Source organism: Lepus europaeus, chromosome 4, assembly GCF_033115175.1.
Source record: "Lepus europaeus isolate LE1 chromosome 4, mLepTim1.pri, whole genome shotgun sequence".
In the NCBI taxonomy this organism is placed as follows: Eukaryota; Metazoa; Chordata; class Mammalia; order Lagomorpha; family Leporidae; genus Lepus; species Lepus europaeus.
Window position 1 is genome coordinate 67750296 of NC_084830.1, and position 20341 is coordinate 67770636.

Here is a 20341-nt window from a genome sequence, read left to right on the forward strand (position 1 = left end):
ATGGATGGCCATGTTTTCAGTGTCCTCACAAGGCTAAGGGGGGGAAAGGGAGTTCTTGGGGCCTTTTTTTTTTTTTCTTTTTACAATGGCATTAATCTCATTTATAAGTGCATAGCTTTCCAAAGGCTCCACTCCAAATGTCATCACATCTGGGATTAGATTTCAACATAGAATTTTTGGGGACACATTCAGTTTATAATAGATGAGGTCATAAAAGAAAAGAAATCATGATGTACTAAATCTTAATCAGGATTTTGAATGCAGATAAGATTTTGTTGGCAAAGAGCAAATAATTTTCTCTTTGCTTATGAAAGCATATAACAAAGACATGGAGGCAGAAAGAGTGAAATATACACATGAATTCAACTATACACAGGATCTTTGAGAAATGTTAGTTCATTTTGTCAGAGCACCTGAAAATTGATTAAGCCGAGTTTCATCTGGGGATAGTAAGCCTCTTCTTTTAAAATATTAAGGTTCTTGGTTCCAGTGCTGTGGCGTAGTGGGTTAATGCCCTGATCTGAAGCTCCGGCATTCCATATGGGCGCCGGTTCGAGACCCGGCTGCTCCATGTCCTGTCCAGCTCTCTGTTGTGGCCCAGGAAAGCAGTAGAAGATGGACTTGGGCCATCTTGGGCCCCTGCACCCTCGTGGGAGACCAGGAGGAGGCTCCTGGCTCCTGGCTTTGGATCTTTGCAGCTCCGGCCATTGCAGCCATCTGGGGCGTGAACCATCGGATGGAAGACCTCTCTCCCTCTCTCTCTCTGTGTCTCCTCTATCTGTGGAACTCTGACTTTCAAAAAAAAAATATTAAGGCTCTTAAAATGATATTAGTCACTTATATGGTGGCATAAATTAATACGATCATTTCATTTTCTCCTAAGAGACAAATATATTAACAAGTTGAAGGAATGGGTGTTTTGATGAGGAGCCAAAAAAATTAGAAAATGCATTAAATTTTTGTAGAAAATAAGCGAAGGAAAGTTGCCCTAACAGCTATCAATACTTATACTAATGCTATACTAATTGAAACAGTGAAATATTTTTGCAGCAGTAGAAAAATAAGCACACACAGTTGGAGTTATCTATTAAGTATATGTAGTCCTTTAAAGCTTTTGATAAATGGAATTCTCTAAATTTATATTGTGCTTCACTTTTTTGGATCAACATTATGTTGTGTATAATATGGACGTAGATCAATGATATAGAAATATGTGAGAAACATTTGCTTCCATGGCAGCAAGGAAAACACAGATAAAGTAAAAAAAAAAAAATTCTATGCAACTAGCAAGAATAGTGGATACAAGGAAGGTCCCTGAATTGAATTCCAGAAAGAAATAAGGTCTCCATAGGTGAGCAGAGAACCATTTCTAGGGGTGGGCATTTAGCCAATAGGAGTAGACAGAGAAAAAAACTTGGCATAAGAGATTCTTCCAGGAATAGGAGGAATCAGCTAACCCTTACACAACAAACAGGTAGGAGAGATGAAATAGAATCTGAAAGAACCCAAACAAATACAAAACAAATTACTCTACCTTACAATTCTCTCCTGGCTCCTCCCAACACAAACTTAAATTTCACACACTGTTTCCATGCTTCCCCAATTTCCGCACACAACTGTAACCAGGGGCTCACAAATATCTGAAATTGCAATGGAACCTAAATACTGATGAGAAAAATGGTACCAACATGAAAGGTTGGGCATTTCTCTTCCATACTCAAATTCAATTGAACCTAAACTTGCATCCCTGGTTCAAACCAACTTATAATTTATCTAAATAATTAGTCCTTACTCTAATTGCCAACCTGAAGAAAAGACTTGCACTTTCTGAGAAATGAACAAAACTAAATAAAACAAAATTACATCTTAACCCACTATTCTTAGTAATGGATAGCATACAATTAGAAGTAACAAAACAATAAAGAATCAGGACTATAAAACTCATAAATAAGAAAAAAAACCAAGGTCTTTAAGACAACTCATAAATACATTAAGAAATCTAGAGAACAGATGGATACACTGTGTGAAATTATGAGGAATTCCAGGAGTGACATGCAAACTCTAAGAGAGTATCACATGGTTATTTGACTGAATGTGATCCTATACACTCAGCTGGTGCTTTGATTTTGTGTTCCACACTCCTGGATTCCGTATTCCTGGTTCAATCAACTGTGGGTGGAAAGTATTTGGGGGGCAGAATGCAGACATTTTTCCTTGTCTTCATTTCTTAAGCAGTTAAGTATAACATATGTTTGTATAGTATTTACATAGTATTTCTAATCAATAAATAGATAGCTTAAAGTATATGAGAGGATGTTGTAGGATACACATAAATACCATGTCATTTTATATAAGGGAGATGAGCTTGTCCTGGGGATCCTGGAAACAATCCCTGAATAAGAGGGGATATATATATATTCTGAAATTAAGTATCTATACATTGAGTTTCATAAGAGTTTGAACATCATGAAATAACAAATGGAATCAAAATAGAACAATAAGAATTGTTCAAATTGAAGAAGAGAAAGAAGAAGAATTGAAAAAATGATCAGAGTATCAGTGACTGGAGAAATTTTCTCAGGGGACTAATTATACCTAATTTGCTCTCTTTCCTTCATAGCAAGAAATAGCCAAGGCCCAGAAATCTTGGCCAAGATTGGTGCCTTTTACTACAGCTGGACATCTGTAGGTAGCACTGGCCTTCCCACCAGTGAGCCAGTGAGTCATAGAAGAAATGAAAAGATAAATCAAAAAAGTTTCTGGAAATGAATGAAGATAAAAATACAACCTATCAAAACATGGGATACAGCAAAATAAGTGCTAAGAGTAAAGTTTATAGCAATTGGTGCCTACATCAAGAAATTGGAAAGGCACAAAATAAATGAGCTATCAATACATCCTAAAGACCTAGTAAAACAAAACAAAAAAAACCAACAAAATTTAATAGGAGGAAAGAAATAATTAAAATTAAAGAATAAATGAACAAAATTGAAACAAAAAAGTTCAATGAAATGAAAAACTGGTTTTTTTTTTTGAAAAAATAAACAAAATCGACACACTATTGGTCCAACTAACTAAACAAAAGGGAGAGAAAAGAAGGCTCAAATAAATAAAATCAGAGATGAAAAAGGAACTGTAACAACAGATATCACAGAAATAAAAACAAACATCAAGAATTACAGCAAATAGCTGCATGTCAACAAGCTGGAAAATCTAGAAGCAATGGATAGATTCCTGGATACATACAATCTACCAAACTTGATTCATGAACACATAAACACCTTACAAGACCAATAACCAAGATGGAGATTAAATCAGTAATAAAGATCCCCCCACCCCCAACAAAGAGAAGCCCAGAACTCAAAGGCTTCATTGCTGAATTCTACCAGACATTTAAAGAACTAATTCCAATTCTTCTCAAGCTATGCAAAATAATTGAAAGAGAGGATATCCTCCCAAATTACTTCTATGAAACCAGCATCACCTTAATTCCTAAACCAGAAAAAGAAACATCAAGGAAAGAGAACTATAGACAGATATCCCTGATGAACAGAGATGAAAAAAAATCTCAAAAAATACTAGCTGATAGAAACCAATGCATCAGAAAGATCATTCACTAGGACCAAGTGGGATTTATCCCTAGTATTCAGGGATGGTTCAACATTTGCAAATTAATAAATGTGATGCAAATCATTTACAAATTGAAGAACAAAAACCATGTGATTAACTCAATAGATGCAGAAAAAGCATTTGATAAGATACAATAATGTTTCATGATGAAAAGTTTAAGCAAATTGTATGTAGAAGGAACATTTCTCAACATAATCACAATCTATGACAAACTCACAGCCAGCATCTTATTTAATGGGAAAAATTAGAGGCATTCCAACTAAGATCCAGAACCAGACAAGGATGCCTACTCTCACCATTGCTATTTAATATAGTCCTGGAAGTTTTAGTCAGAGCCACTAGGCAAAAAAAAAAAAAAAAAAAAAAAAAAAAAAAAAAAAAAAAAAAAAAACAAAAAAAACAAAAAAACAAAGGGATACAAATTAGGAAGCAGGAAGTCAAATTATCCTTGTTTGCAGATTATATATTTCTATACATAGTGGATCCAAAAAACTCCACTGAGAGACCATTGGAACTCATAAATGAGTTTGATAAAGTGGTAGGATATAAAACTAACACACACACACACACACACACAAAATCAACAGGATTTGTATATACAGATAATGCCATAGTTGAGAAAGAGCTTCTAAGATCAATCCTATTCATAATAACTATAAAAAACTAATTACCTTGGAATAAATTTAACCAAGAATATAAAAAATCTCCACAATGAAAATTACAAAACATGAAATAAGGAAATGGAAGAAGACACAAGAAATTGGAAAAACCTTCCATGTTCATGGGCTGGATGAATCGCTATCATCAAAACATCCATACTACTGAAATCAATTTACAGATTCTATGTGGTCTCAATCAAAATACTGATCACATTCTTCTCAGATCAAGAAAAAAATGCTAAAATTCATATGGAAACACAAGAGACCCTAAGTAACTAAAGAAATTTTAAGCAACAAAAACATAGCTGGAGGCATCATAATACCAGATCTCAAGACATACTACAGGGTGGGTATAGTCAAAACAGCTTGGTACTGGCACGAGAACAGATGGATAGATCAATGGAACAGAATAGAAACTCCAGGAATCAATCCACAAATCAGTAACCAAATTATCTTTGACAAAGGAGGTAAAATCAATCCCTACAGCAAGGAAAGTCTCTTCAACAAATGGTGCTGGGGAAACTGGATCTCCACATGCAGAAGTATGAAACAAGACCCCTACCTTACACCTTACACAAAAGTCCACTCAAAATGGATCAAAGACCTAAATTTATGAATCGATACCTTCAAATTACTAGAGAATACTGGAGAAACCTTACAGGACATTGACATAGACAAAGAGTTCTTGGAAAAGACCCCAGGGGCACAGGTAATCAAAGCCAAAATAGGCAAATGGGATTACATCAAACTGAGAAGCTTCTGTACTGCAAAAGAACACTCAGAAAGTGAAGAGGCAACAGACAGAATGGGAGAAAATATATACAAACTATGCAATGAATAAAGGATTAATATCCAGAACTTATAAAGAGCTCAAAAAACCCAACAACAACGAAACAAAAAATCCAGTTAAAAATGGGTATTGGACTTGAACAGGCATTTTTCAAGAGAAGAAATAAAAATGGCCAACAGACACTTGAGAAAATGCTCAAGATCACTAGCCATCAGAGAAATGCAAATCAAAACCACAATGAGGTTTCATGTCACTCCAGTTGGAATGGCTCACATACAGAAATCAACAAATGCTGGCTAGGATGTGGGGAAAAAGGTACCCTTAACCACTGTTGGTGGGAATGTAAACTTGTGCAGCCACTGTGGAAGACAATATGAAGATACCTTAGAAATCTGAGATAGGCCTACCATATGATCCAGCCATTCCACTCCTGGGAATTCACACAAATGTAAGGAAATCAGCATATGAAAGAGTGATCTGTATACCCCTGTTTATTGCAGCTCAATTCACAATAGCTAAAATAAGGAATCAAACCAGATGTCCATCAACTGAAGACTGGATAAAGAAATTATTGTAAATATACACTATGGAATACTACAGAGCAGTAAAAAATGAAATCTTGTCTTTTGCAGCAAAATTGATGTAACTGGAAACCATATTTAGTGAAACAAGCCAATCCCCCAAAAAGACAAATACCATATATTCTCTCTGATCTGCTGTAACTAATAGAGTACCTAACAGGTAATCCATAGGATTACTTTGAGATGCAATGATTTTGAACAGCCTTTGTCTTCACTGTTGAGGAACAGTGTTTTTTGTTTGTTTTGTTTTGTTATATTTTGTTTTCCTTCATACTATTTGTTGAACTCTTTACTTTGTGTAGGGTTAATCTCGTGAAAACAGATCTTTGTAAAAAATGAGAATAGGAGAGGGAGGAGTAAGAAGGGTGGGGAGTACTGGCGATAGTGATGGAAGGTAGGGTGAGAAGAATCACTATGTTCCTTAATTCATATGTATGAAGTTTGTATTTCTTTGAATAAATTTTAAAAATAAAGACGATCTAAATAAATGATACTCATAACTTGTTCATGGGTAGGTATACTTAAAAAAGATTATATATATGAAACATTTTAAACTTTTTTGGAACAAATTATACATAAATTGTATGCAAAGAAGAGAAATAATAAATAGGAGAGCATAAATCAGTGAAATGGAAAACAGAAAAAAAAAACTAAAGAAGATACTGAAGCAAAAATTCATTTTTTGCAAAAATCAATCCTAAAAAGATTGACTCTATCCAGAAAACAGAAGCCAAACATTACTATTTTCAAATATGAGGGAACATAGTTATAGTTTCTACAGATGTAAAAAAGAATGTTAACAGAGCATTATGAACATATTTCTTCAATAAACATGACAACTTACATAAAATAGACAGTATTTGAAAAATATAACAGCAAAATTGATAAAAAAGAAACAGAAATCTGAATAGTTCTACCTTAACTAATGAAGTTGAGTTCATTACTAAAATTCTCACAATGACAATTTATCTTCCACTGCCTTTACACATGACATGTACCAGGAATTCAAGAGTGTATGATATTCATCTTAGGCTAACTCTTTTGGAGAATAGAAGCAGAAATCTGAGCATCTCACTGTATATATTTTAGGCCTCAATAAAAAATGTATTTATCAAAAACACTATAAACAGAATTGTAACAAACAAGTGTGCCACAATATGTCATGTCGTCAGCATAAGCAATTCACAAAGTTCTAGTACCTACACTATATTAATAATTTCTATGAATCAATAATAATTTAAGAGGGGCACCATAAAATGAGAAAATAGAAATGTTCAATAAACCAGTAAGAAGTTAATAACTTGATTTGTAGTCAAAGAAATATAAAATTTAATCACAATGTGATACCATTTAATAACTTGTGGTGAGACGAAAGTTGAAAACTTTGACCATGAAGTATTTTGAGGTGGGTATGTAACAAAGGAGACTTTAGAGAGTTGGGACTGTATATTGAAGAAAGCACCCTGGGGGGAAAAGGGTATTTTTACAGATAAAGATACACAAATGATAAACCCAGTAATTGCACTATAGGATACGTGCCCTAGAGATAATCTTGCACACATTCCCCAGGTGGTATGTACAAGAATCTTTATAGTGATTTTGTGTGTAATAATTCTAGACCATAAATAACCCAAACTTCTGTTGATAGAATGGACAAATATATTTTCATATATTTATAGGTAGATAAATCTATATACATATAGATTTAGATATTCATTCATTCAAACTGTACTACAGTGATAACAAACCTGCTGCAGCTATGCACGACAAAAATAAACCTCACAAACATAGCGTTGAGAATGAAGACACAAATAAGCTCATATGTCATGATTCCATTTATATGAAAATCAGATCCAGGAAAACCTAAAATATACTGTGAAGTGTCCATGCTGAGATGGCAAAACTATCAGACAAAGTCAGAAAGTGGTATGAGAGGGCAAATGGTAGAGTTTCAATTGTAGACAAAACTATTTCTTGACCTATGTGGTAGCCTCTTTTTTTAACTTCTATTTAATAAATATAAACTTCCAAAGAACATCTTTTGGATTACAGTGGCTTCCCCCTGACCCATGACTTCCCTCCCACCTGCAACTCTCCCATCTCCCGCTCCCTCTCCCATTCCATTCACATCAAGATTCATTTTCAATTATCTTTATATACAGAAGATCAGTTTAGTATATATTAAATAAAGATTTCAACAGTTTGCACCCACACCGAAACACAAAGTGTAAAGTACTGTTTGAGTACTAGTTATAGCATTAATTCACATTGTACAACACATTAAGGACAGAGATCTTACATGGGAAGTAAGTGCACAGTGACGCGTTGTTGATTTAACAATTGACACTCTTGTTTATGGCGTCAGTAATCTTGTCATGAGTTGCCAAGGCTATGAAAGTCTTTTGAGTTTGCCAACTTCGATCTTATTTAAACAAGGTCAAAGTCAAAGTGGAAGTTCTCTCCTCCCTTTAGAGAAAGGTATCTCCTTCTTTGATGGCCCCATTCTTTCTACTGGGATCTCACTCACAGGTATCTTTCATTTAGGTGTTTTTTTTTTGTTTTGTTTTTTTTTTGTTTGTTTGTTTTTTTGCCAGAATGTCTTGGCTTTCCTTGCCTAAAATACTCTCATGGGCTCTTCAGCCATATCTGAATGCCTTAAGTGCTGATTCTGAGGCCAGAGTGCTGTTTAGGACATCTGCCATTCTATGAGTCTGCTGTGTATCCCGATTCCCATGTTGGATCGTTCTCTCCTTTTTTATTCTATCAGTTAGTATCTTGTTTGTGTGACCCCTTTGACTCTTAGACCTATAAGTATGATCTATCGTGAACTGAAACTGATCACTTGAACTAGTGAGATAGCATTGATACATGCTGCCTTGATGGGAATGAATTGGAATCCCTTGGCACGTTTTTAAATCTACCGTTTGGGGCAAATCAGCTTGAGCATGTCCCAAATTGTCCATCTCCTCCCTCTCTTATTCCCACTACTATATTTAACAAGGATCACTTTTCAGTTAAATTTAAACACATAAGAATAATTGTGTGTTAATTAAAGAGTACGACCAATAGTATTAAGTAGATAAAAAAAATACCAAAAGGGATAAAGTATTAAGTTGTTCATCAACAGTCAGGGCAAGGGCTGATCAAGTCACTGTTTATCATAGTGTCCGTTTCTCTTCACCAGGTTTCTTTTTTGGTGTTCGGTTAGTTGTCATCGATCAGGGAGAACATATGATATTTGTCCCTCTGGGACTGGCTTATTTCACTCAGCAGGATGTTTTCCACATTCCTCCATTTTGTTGCAAATGACTGGATTTCATTGTTTCTTACTGCTGTAGAGTATTCTATAGAGTACATGTCCCATAATTTCTTTACTCAGTCTACTGTTGATGGGCATTTGAGTTGATTCCAGGTCTTAGCTTTTGTGAATTGAGCTGCAATAAACATTAAGGTGCAGACAGCTTTTTTTATTTGCCAATTTAATTTCCTTTTGGGTAAATTCCAAGGAGTGGGATGGCTGGGTTGTATGGTAGGGTTATATTCAGGTTTCTGAGGAATCTCCAGACTGACTTCTATATTGGCTTTACCAGTTTGCATTCCCACCAACAGTGGGTTAGTGTCCCTTTTTCCCCACATCCTCGACAGCATCTGTTGGTAGATTTCTGTATGGGAGCCATTCTAACCGGGGTGAGGTGAAACCTCATTGTGGTTTTGATTAGCATTTCCCTGATTGCTAGTGATCCTGAACATTTTTTCATGTGTCTGTTGGCCATTTGGATTTCCTCTTTTGAAAAGTGTCTATTGAGGTCCTTGGCCCATCTCTTAAGTGGATTGTTTGTTTTGTTGTTGTGGAGTTTCTTGATCTCTTTGTAGATTCTGATTCTTAATCCTTTATCTGTTGCATAGTCTGCAAACATTTTTTCCCATTCTGTCGGTTGCCTCTTCACTTTCCTTACTGTTTCTTTTGCAGTATAGAAACTTCTCAATTTGATGTAACCCCAAATGTTAAATTTGGCTTTGACTGCCTGTGCCTCTGGAGTCTTTTCCAAGAAGTCCTTGCCTGTGCCTATATCTTACAGGGTTTCTCCAATGTTCTCTAATAATTTGATGGTTTCAGGTTGTAGATTTAGATCTTTAATCCATGTTGAATAGATTTGTGTGTAAGGTGTAAGGTAGGGGTCTTGCTTCATGATTCTGCATGTGAAAATCCAGTTTTCCCACCACCATATATTGAATAGACTGTCCTTACTCCAGGGATTGGTTTTGGATCCTTGATTAAATATAAGTTGGCTGTAGATGTTTGGATTGATTTCTGGTGTTTCTATTCTGTTCCATTGGTCTACCCACCTGTTTCTGTACCAGTACCATGCTGTTTTGTTTTGTTTTGTTTTGTTTTGTTTTGTTTTTTGACAGAGTGGATAGTGAGAGAGAGTTACAGAGAGAAAGGCCTTCCTTTTTGCCGTTGGTTCACCCTCCAATGGCAGCTGTGGCCGGCGCACTGCAGCCGGCGCATCGCGCTGATCCAAAGCCAGGAGCCAGGTGCTTCTCCTGGTCTCCCATGTGGGTGCAGGGCCCGAGGACTTGGGCCATCCTTCACTGCACTCTCGGGCCATAGCAGAGAGCTGGCCTGGAAGAGGGGCAACCGGGACAGAATCCGGCGCCCCGACCGGGACTATAACCTGGTGTGCCGGCGCTGCAAGGTGGAGGATTAGCCTATTGAGCCGTGGCGCCGGCCACCATGCTGTTTTGATTATAACTGCCCTGTAGTTGATTGTTCACTTTATAATGTTTCATTTAATTGTATGAACACAAATCCATGTATAATTTTATTGTTTCACAATTTAAAATCACCAATATTGTATTATTTGCAAGAATGGATAAATTATCAACAATTGATATTTGGACCAGAAATTTCTAATACTAGAAAGCTGTACAGTTTTCCATTCATTCAAATGCACACACACAAACACATATACTCCCTGAATACCCTATGTTTCTCAGGATGGCATAAAGTCATGCAACTCTAAGTATGAACATCCATACCAATATTTTAAGGAAAAAGCTTCAGTGGGGGTAGGCTATAATTCTGTTTTGTATATGATTTAATTGTTTCTCCATGCATTTGTTCAGTGTTTTGTATCCTTAAAAATTAGCTATTCCCTATTTTTCTTGGCTTGAGCAAAACAGAAGTGCACTTAGAGGTCAACAACTTAAGAATCCTGTCTTGGCCACTGCCACAATGTGTTACTTCTACAGAGTGATTCCAAAATTCACTAGTTGTAATATGAACTTACTATTCACGTTAACATTTTTACAATGAAATGTTGGAGTGGAAGAATTACTATTGTTGGTTATTTCAAGGCTTGCCTTGGTGTCAGATTGACTGTCTTCTATTTTTTTATTTATTTTTTTTTTATTTGACAGGTAGAGTTATAGACAGTGAGAGAGAGAGAGAGAGACAGAGAGAAACATCTTCTTTCTGTTGGTTCACTCCCCAAATGACCGCTACGAACAGTATTAAGCTGATCCAAAGCTAGGAGCCAGGTGCTTCTTCCTGGTCTCCCAGGCTGGTGCAGGGGCCCAGCCACTTGGGCCATTCTCCACTGCCCTCCTGGGCCACAGCAGAGAGCTGGACTGAAAGAAGAGCAACTGGGACTAGAACCCGGCGCCCATATGGGGTGCCGGCGCTGCAGGAGGGGGATTAACCAAGTGAGCCACAGCGCCGGCCCCCTGTCTTCTAAATATCCTTTACCACTTGCCTAAAATTTTGTGTATTGCTTTTGTATACTTCATCGACTTAAAAATCCACTATTCAAAAGGTTAGTGAGGAAATTGCATGGGAGAAAAATACTGCACATTTAAAAATCAATTTTGTACAAAAGTTTCATCTGGGCAATATATGTAGACAAGCTTCCATGTTTAAATAAACATTGCATTAAATCTTGTATACAATGATGTCACAAATACCTAGCAAAACACTCCACTAACATTAAAATTATTGTGCTATGCAAATGTACTGCTAATCCCATAAACTTGCTTTTTGAAAACATTTACATTTTAATATATTGTGAATATCATTTGCTTTTCAGGAAAATATAACCCACATGGGTTGTTTTTCATAGCTTTTCATTTATTTTCTTTATTTTTTCACGTAAACATATAGAGAAATATTTTTTCAGTAAATTTGCACATTTGTTTTGCCTTTGCCTGCAAAATCACAATAAAAACATCCATAATAATATTTTCACTTCATCATGGTCATATTAAATTATAACTTGCTTTTATTTCACTACTTAGAAACAGATATATGGAAAATAAAATATTTTTCTAAAATACATAGTCAGAATATTTGTAAAATTTTTGTTTTGTTTTGTTTTGTTTTTGACAGGCAGAATGGAAGTGAGAGAGAGACAGAGAGAAAGGTCTTCCTTTGTGCCATTGGTTCACCCTCCAATGGCCGCTGCAGCCGGCGCATCGCGCTGATCCGAAGCTAGGAGCCAGGTGCTTCTCCTGGTCTCCCATGTGGGTGCTGGGCCCAAGGACTTGGGCCATCCTCCACTGCCTTCCCGGACCATAAGAGAGCTGGCCTGAAAGAGGGGCAACTGGGACAGAATCCGGCACCCTGACCGGGACTAGAACCCAGTGTGCTGGCGCCGCAAGGCAGAGGATTAGCCTGTTGAGCCATGGCGCTGGTCAATATTTGTAAAATTTTGTAATGATCCATTGCATCTGAAAGCAATGCATATAAAATGTTTTCTGCAATTATGTTTCTTTGAACAACATATGATCTTTGTTTTTTTATGCTTTACTCAAGTTTAACAACGTTAAGATATATTTATGTATTATTATTCAGCTATTTATTCATGTTACTTATAAATCCTGGGCTATGCTTTTTCATGATTATGGAGCCCAGCAATTAACAGCATGTATGCATTAATATATACGCACTGGCTGAGAGTCTTGGGGATGATGTTGTGGCATAGCGAGTAGGGCCACTGCCTGTGAAGCCAGCATCCCATATAAGCGCTTGTCTTGGATGCTCCACTTCTCATCCAGCTCCCTGCTGATGCACCTGGGTAGTCAGCCTAAGTGCATCATGTGGGAGACCCAGATGAAGCTCCTGGCTCCTGGATTCAGGCTAACCAAGCCCTGGGCATTGTGGTCATCTGGGGAGCGAACTAGTGGATGAAAGATTCTTTCTTTCTCTCTCTCTCTCTCTGACTCTGCCTTTCCAATGAATAGAATAAAAATCTTTAAAAAAAACCAGAGTCTCCATATAAATATATATGTGGGTGATATGTGGGTTTTTTTTTTGGACAGGCAGAGTGGACAGTGAGAGAGAGAGACAGAGTAAGGTCTTCCTTCCTCTGGTTCACGCCCCAATGGTCGCCGTGGCTGGCGCGCTGCGGCAGGCGCACTGAGCTGATCTGAAGCCAGGAGCCAGGTGCTTCTCCTGGTCTGCCATGCAGGTGCAGGGCCCAAGGACCTGGGCCATCCTCCACTGCACTCCCAGGCCACAGCACAGAGCTTGACTGCAAGAGGGGCAACCAGGAAAGAATCCAGCGCCCCGACGTGGACTAGAACCCGGTGTGCCGGAGCCGCAGGCAGAGGACTAGCCTATTGAGCAGTGGCGCTGGCCGATATGTGGGTTTTTTTAAAAGCTCATTCATAATCATTTGACTTTATGTGCTTATTCAATCTGAAGCTTACATTTTAAGGGCGATATTGAGGTCTACTATGTGACCTAGCCAATTCATTCCTGGGAATTTATCCAAATGAAATTAAATCAGCATTTGAAGAGTTATCTGGACCTCCATGTTTATAGCAGCTCAACTCACAATAGCTATAAAGAAGAAAACCAGATGTCCATCAACTGATGACTGGGTAAAGAAATTATGGTATAAATATACTACAGAATACTATTTAACCATAAAAAAAAATAAAATCATGTCTTTCACAACAAAATGGATGCAATTGGAGATCATTGCGTTTAGTGAAGTAAGCTGGTCCCAAAAGAAAAATATGTTTTCCCTGATTTATGATAACAATATATAGGATACAAAGAAATGTAATGGGGTCAGAACTGATGGTGTAGTGGGTTAAGTTGCCGCCTGCAAAGTCAACCTCCCAGATGGGTGCTGGTTTGAGTCTCAGCTGCTCCACTTCCAATCCAGCTCTCTGCTGATGTGTCTGGGAAAGCAACACAAGATGGCCTAAGTGATTTGGCCTCTAAACCCACATGCGAGACCTGGAAGACACTCCCAGCTCCTGGTTTCACCCTGACGCAGCCCTGGCCATTGCAGCCCTTTGGGGAGTGAACCATTGGATGCAAGATCTCTCTCTCCCCCTCTCTTTCTAACTCTGTCTTCCAAATAAATAAATAAATCATTTTTTTAAAAAAGAATATGTATCTGATTTAAAAAAATTAAAAATGTAATATTTATGAATGAAACTGACATTTTTGAGGTTTGATTATTTTTTGTAACCCTTGTCTATACTCTTGAGGAGCAGTGGTTTTTCTACTTATGACTTGTTGAATTCTTTATTTAGTGGAGTGTTAATTTGTAATTATAAAAAAATTTTAAATATGTCATAATAGTTAAAAGAAAATAGGAAAGAGTAGGGGCTGGGAGTGAGTGAAGGAAGGAGGGTAGTGGGAAGTATCCTTGTACTCTTAAAATTATTTATATGATATATATGAAATTTTCCCTTTATATTTGTAAAAAATAATGAAATTTATAAAAGTTGGTGAGGCAGGCACAGCAAGTTAAACCACCTCTTAGGATGTCCGCAATCAATATTGGAGTGTCTGCAACCTAGTCCTGTATCCACTTCCTACTGAACTTTCTGCTAATGTTAATGGTTAAGATACTTGGGTTCCTGAAATCCATTTGGGAGACTTGGATGCAGTTCTTGGCCACTGGGTTTGACCTAGCCCAACACCATAAAGAAAAAAAAAGAAAATATGATGATGCCATAATTTATAATGAATAACAAGGACAATAATATCTATGTCCTAGAAATTAGTACAAAGTAGACCAGGAAAATATCCACCCTTTAAAGAAAAATATAAAACTAAGTATAATTTATAAGTAATTAAACTGTTTAATACAGTTTTTGATTGATGAAAATACTAAGTTAGAAAAGAGTAATTTTTTTTAAAGAGCATTTTCAGTTACATTGCTGGAAAGATCAAGATGCATTTCCCTCAATAACCAGCAGATGGCTATATGGGCCCTTTCTTGCTTTTGAAATTTAGTTTTTCTCCAAAACAGAGCTACAAATTTAAATAATTCCTTACATATTGATATGGAATTTTGAAATAATTCATAATTATATAATACATATGAGTGCAATGACATTTTGTGGGTGCACATCATTATTTTCTGAAAATGACACTCATTTTAATAAAATTTTTCTTAACTGTTTCCAAATATTTTCATCAGTTTGTTTTGGGTATATGGTTTGGAGTATATATATATATATATATATTTTTTTTTTTTGACAAGCAGAGTGGGTGAGAGAGAGAGACAGAGAGAAAGGTCTTCCTTTTTGCCGTTGGTTCACCCTCCAATGGCCGCTGCAGCCGGTGCATCGTGCTGATCCGAAGCCAGTAGCCAGGTTCTTTTCCTGGTCTCCCATGGGGTGCAGGGCCCAAGGACTTGGGCCATCCTCCACTGCCTTCCTGGGCCATAGCAGAGAGCTGGCCTGGAAGAGGGGCAACTGGGATAGAATCCGGCGTCCCAACTGGGACTAGAACCCGGTGTGCCGGTGCCGCAAGGCAGAGGATTAGCCTGTTAAGCCATGGCGCCGGCCATGGAATATATTTTTAAACTTTCATGAAATATATTTTATTATAACTGATGACACTGAAGTGATTTAACATAAATGGCCCTTATTCTCCTTTCTGTGCGAGTCTAATTCTATCTATTCACAGTTTTGTGAGATTTTACTTAGAATAAGCAAGTCCCCTTTCTCCTCCAAAAGACTGCCTGTTAGCCTGGAACTGTTAATGCTGCTTGCCACAGTCCCACAGCAAAAATGGAAGCAGAACTTGGGGCAGTGCTGGAAACCCTGTGTAATCCACTTTCACAGGATCAGAATTTATAACTGCAATTCAGAAATGTTAAACTGTGGCACAATTATCTCCAGCACCCTTCCTCCATTTGTTTAAAGAGGGAAAAAAATGGGAAAGAGAGGTTAAACCGTTATCTTAATAGGCCAGTATTTATTATTATTGTTAATATCTTCTTGAAAATTACTGACTTTTTATTTTACTTATTTGAATTTTTACTTATTTGAAAGACGGAGAAAGAGAGAGAGAGAAATCTCCCATCTTTTGATTCACTCCTCAAGTGCACTCTACAGTCAGGGATGTACCAGGCTGGAGCCTGGAGCCTGAAACTTAGTCCAGGTCTTCCACAGGGGGAGCAGACACTCAAGTACCTGAATCATAACCTACTATCTCCAAGGGTGTGCATTAACAGGAAGAGGTGGAACCCGAGTCCAGTCATTCCAATATGACATGTGGGTGCCCAAGTGTCACCTTAAACTCTACACTAAACACCTGCCCCTGTTAGTGCTTTTTAGATAGTCATTTCACACTTCTCTTTGGGAAGGGTCTTGTCTTTCCTTTTCTTTCTTAAGATGTTATGATACAGCACAGGACAAAGCATACCCATACTACTGGTGGGGAGAAAATGTTCTCTGCTGGCAATTGTTGTCTCAGTACACGCTGTCTCCAGAGGGATGTCCATGGTGACTTTGTGTTCTGAGAGTGCTGCAACAGGGCCACTCTGAAAATTAGAGTCCACCAGGCTTCTCATCGTCCCATCCTCTCTAGACCTGAAGAACCTCTTTGTATGTCACTAAGGTCATGGGAAACTGGCTCACATGGAATACAATTTGAAACTCTAATTTTAATTTGCTTCTGCTGAATCATGATGTTGCACCCTACTATAGAGTCTTCTCTCCATTTTCCAAATAGGAAGCAAGACACAAAAAGAACCCTTTCACTTGGTTCTCCATCACCTTCCCCTGTTTCAATATCCCTCCTCACAACATCCTTTCTTTCCCTTTAGGGTTGACTTGAGTGATTGGTTATTTCTGCATCTGATGTCCTCTCCAAATCTCTCTCACCTGTCACAACACCAAGGTTGTTGTTGTTGTTGCGTTTTTAATGATTCATTTATTTACTTGAAATGTGGTGTTACAGAGAGAGAGGAAAAGGAAGAGATAACTTTTTTTAGAGTGTTTATTTAATGAATGTATTTTTCATAGGTACAACATTAGGAATATAGAGGTTCTTTCCCTCATACCCACCCTCCCACCCAGACACCCAACCCACCTCCTACTCCCTCTCCCATTCCCTTCTTCATTATGATTCATTTTTAGTTTAAGTTTATATACTGAGGACCAACTCTATGTTAAGTACAGATTTCAACAGTTTGCACCCCCCCCACACAACTTGTAAAGTACAGTTTGAGAACAAGTTTTGAAGTTTTGCAGTTAATTCTCATAGTACACCTCATTAAGGACAGAGGTCCTACATGGGGAGTAAGTGCACAGTGACTTCTGTTGTTCATTTAACAATAAACACTCTTATTTATGATGTCAATGATCACCAGAGGTTCTTGCCATGAGCTGCCAAGGCTATGGAAGCCTTTTGTGACCACATATTCCATCAGTATTTGGTCACACCTATAAGCAAAGTGGAAGTTCTCTCTTCGCTTCAGAGAAAAGTACAACATTTTTTGATGGCCCCTTCTTTTCAATGGGGTCTCACAGAGATCCTTCATGTAGGATACTTTTTGCCACCAAGTCTTGGCTTTCCACGATTGAAATGCTTTGAAAGAGATATCTTTCATTTGCTAATTCACTCCACAGATGGCTGCAATGGCCAGGGCTGAGCCAGATCGAAGGCAGGAGCCAAGATCTTCATTTGAGTCTACCATTGTAGGTGACAGGGATCAAGCACTTTGGCCATCTTCCTGTGCTTTCTCAGTCACGTTAGCAGGGAGCTGGATCAGAAGTGGAGCAACTGGGACTAAAACACATGCCCATATGGGGTGCCAGACTCTGCAGGTGGAGGTTTAACCTGCTGTGCCTCAGCGCCTGGCTCCCCATAGTTTGTCCTTCACTTTTGAATTACGTCATTTTTTTCATGCCTAACTTCATCCTTGCTGTGATGGCTTTTATAGAAAATCCCTATACTCAGACCCTCAAGCAGTAGAAAGTTTTGTTAACTGAAAAGAGAGTGCCTCTTTCAACATTATCTAATGTTCAAACCTTTCATTTCTCCATGAAAGCACACACACACACACATTTGAGACTCAAAGTTGAATTTTAGGATCTTTTCACCTTTCTTCTGTAACATAAGAGATTAAAGAATTAAATAGGTAGGAGGACATGGAAAACCAGCATTGTAATAGGAAAAAAAACAACACAGATTTCAAACCACAAACTATCAACGTTCCATTAAGATCAGGTGGTACGAATGCGCCTGTGTTTTGTTGCCTGCCCATTTGAGAAAATGAAGTAGTTTTTCTCATGGCAAAGCTCATTTACTTGTTTTTTCATATATTTTTCTCAACCATTTCATTGACTCATTCATTTAATCAGTGACAGATGAATATGGAAACAAACTAGAGCAAAAGTGACAATACATTGCCAGTCTCATCCTAGAGAGTCTCTGCATCACGTTGTAGTGTTTGAAGACGTTCTCAAGACATTGAAAGGGCAAAACCAGGGCATTCATTTATGGTTAATTTTTTCATGGTGCAGTTAACTTGCTAGCATCCTCTGGGAAAGGAGCTAGTTCTCTTGCACTTATTACTTTTATAATCAGGAAAAAGAGCATCATAAAAAAGCATGATTTTGACCTCCCACTAGCCTAGAGTTTGGCATCTCTAATTAAAAAGTGAATGTCCTCACTGTCTTACAGAATAAAGCCCTTTTATAACAAATAACCTTTTGATGGGGAAACCACACTGTTTGTGCACCAAAAAGTAATTTTAAGGCTTATCTTGAGTTAATGCCAGGGTAAATATAAGCTGGAGCTTCTTGCCCTTCTTTTCTCTTTACCAAGGAATCAAAGGAGATCTATTTCAGCATTCTGCTTTTACAAATATTCTACTGTAAATTTTATGCAGTTTGCAAGGACAAAATCCGTTCCAGTGACATTTTGGAACAAAAACTAAAATTCTGAATCTATGGTTTTGTGGTGCCTAGGCTTTAACAATCTGTACAGAAGAAGCCTTATTGTGGGAGAAGCCAAATTTAATACTGCAATGTTCCAAAGACTTGTCAACAGCTCATTTAAGGAAACATTAAGGAAACATCTCACTCTTGAAATTTAATTTTGACCCATTTTATAAAAGTTGGAAAGCCCAAGTGTTTGTGTTTTATTTAAGGAACATTTCTTGAAACCTGAGTTTTTCTACATAACTTAATGTATGGAGCTGTGGCTACATTAAAGGTAAGTTTATTTGGATAGGAATTTCCAATTGCATAGTTCTTAAAAATCCTCCAGTGACAAGTGAAAAACAAGAGGAAGTTCAAAAGCTAACCACAAAATCAGTTCTCAAAATGCAGTCATTTTGCAGACTTCAGTCTTTTAACAGCTGATCATTTTATGTTGATAAGTGGCAAAAAAGTTAGACAATCTGTAAATCTGCCTTCCTGTAATAAATGCTTCAAAGAGCTTGTCACTAATGAATATGCACAGATTAAACTCAGAGTTTAAGCAGTTGTCTATATGATTCTTTGTTTTTATATCATTCAAATATAATGGAGACATAATAGCAAATATCCCTGTAGTCCTTCATAATTTACAAAATGCATCTAGCTGTTTTGTATAATTTTGTTCTCTGTCACAGGCTGAAAGTTCTTTTTAAAAATTTATTATGAGACTGAGTATATTGACTATGATTATGTAACTAAACAGCAAAAGAGCAAGTGTACACTCAAATAAAGGGTCGCTTCCAAATTCTTTGAAAATACTCATTTATACATGTGTCTTCTTTTTTTCTTTTTGGATATTTAGTGTGCCAAGACACCACATCAGTTTTATTAGGGTGTTTTTTAAGCACCTCTAAATCATGCTTTGTCTTGCATTAATGGTATCTCTAGCTATGAAAAGCAAACCGTGGTGAGTAGGAACTGTGTCTAGTTCTACCCACATTGGCCTGTGCAATCAGTCACATGTCTTGTATACAGTATCTCCTCAATACATTGCAGCTGAATGAAAGAAGAAGACAGGCCACTTCTTCACGTGGAAAGGCAAATGGTCCTTTTCTCTCTGAGATCTGCTCTATGTTCTAGAAATGAAGTTGCTTCATTCTCTCAATAGAAATATAAGATGCCTTCAAATCTTCACTTTCCTGCCTTTTTAACAAGTTCATAGTAACTGTTTAGGCTTTAATATTTCAGAATATAAAAAATTGAATGGATTACTTTGATAATTCTAGGAAGAAAAAAATTCTATCATATTTTATTGTTTTATACCCTGTGGTAACCTTGAATTATCAATTCATTTAAAAACTTAAGAAATTTATATAAAATTATACTTTAGAAGTAGAATTCATACAATAATGGTAATTAAAATTTCATTGTCATCTATCTCACATCTGCTCTATCTTCCATTTACATTCATGGAAAGTCTATTCCAATCAAACCAAAAT

At 37.2% G+C, this 20341-nt stretch overlaps 1 pseudogene; it reads right to left on the minus strand.

The window, feature by feature from the left end:
* The window catches only part of LOC133758693 (stress-70 protein, mitochondrial-like), a 30581-nt pseudogene extending 14095 nt beyond the window's left edge, over window positions 1-16486 (minus strand).
* Between the last annotated feature and the right edge of the window lie 3855 nt (window positions 16487-20341).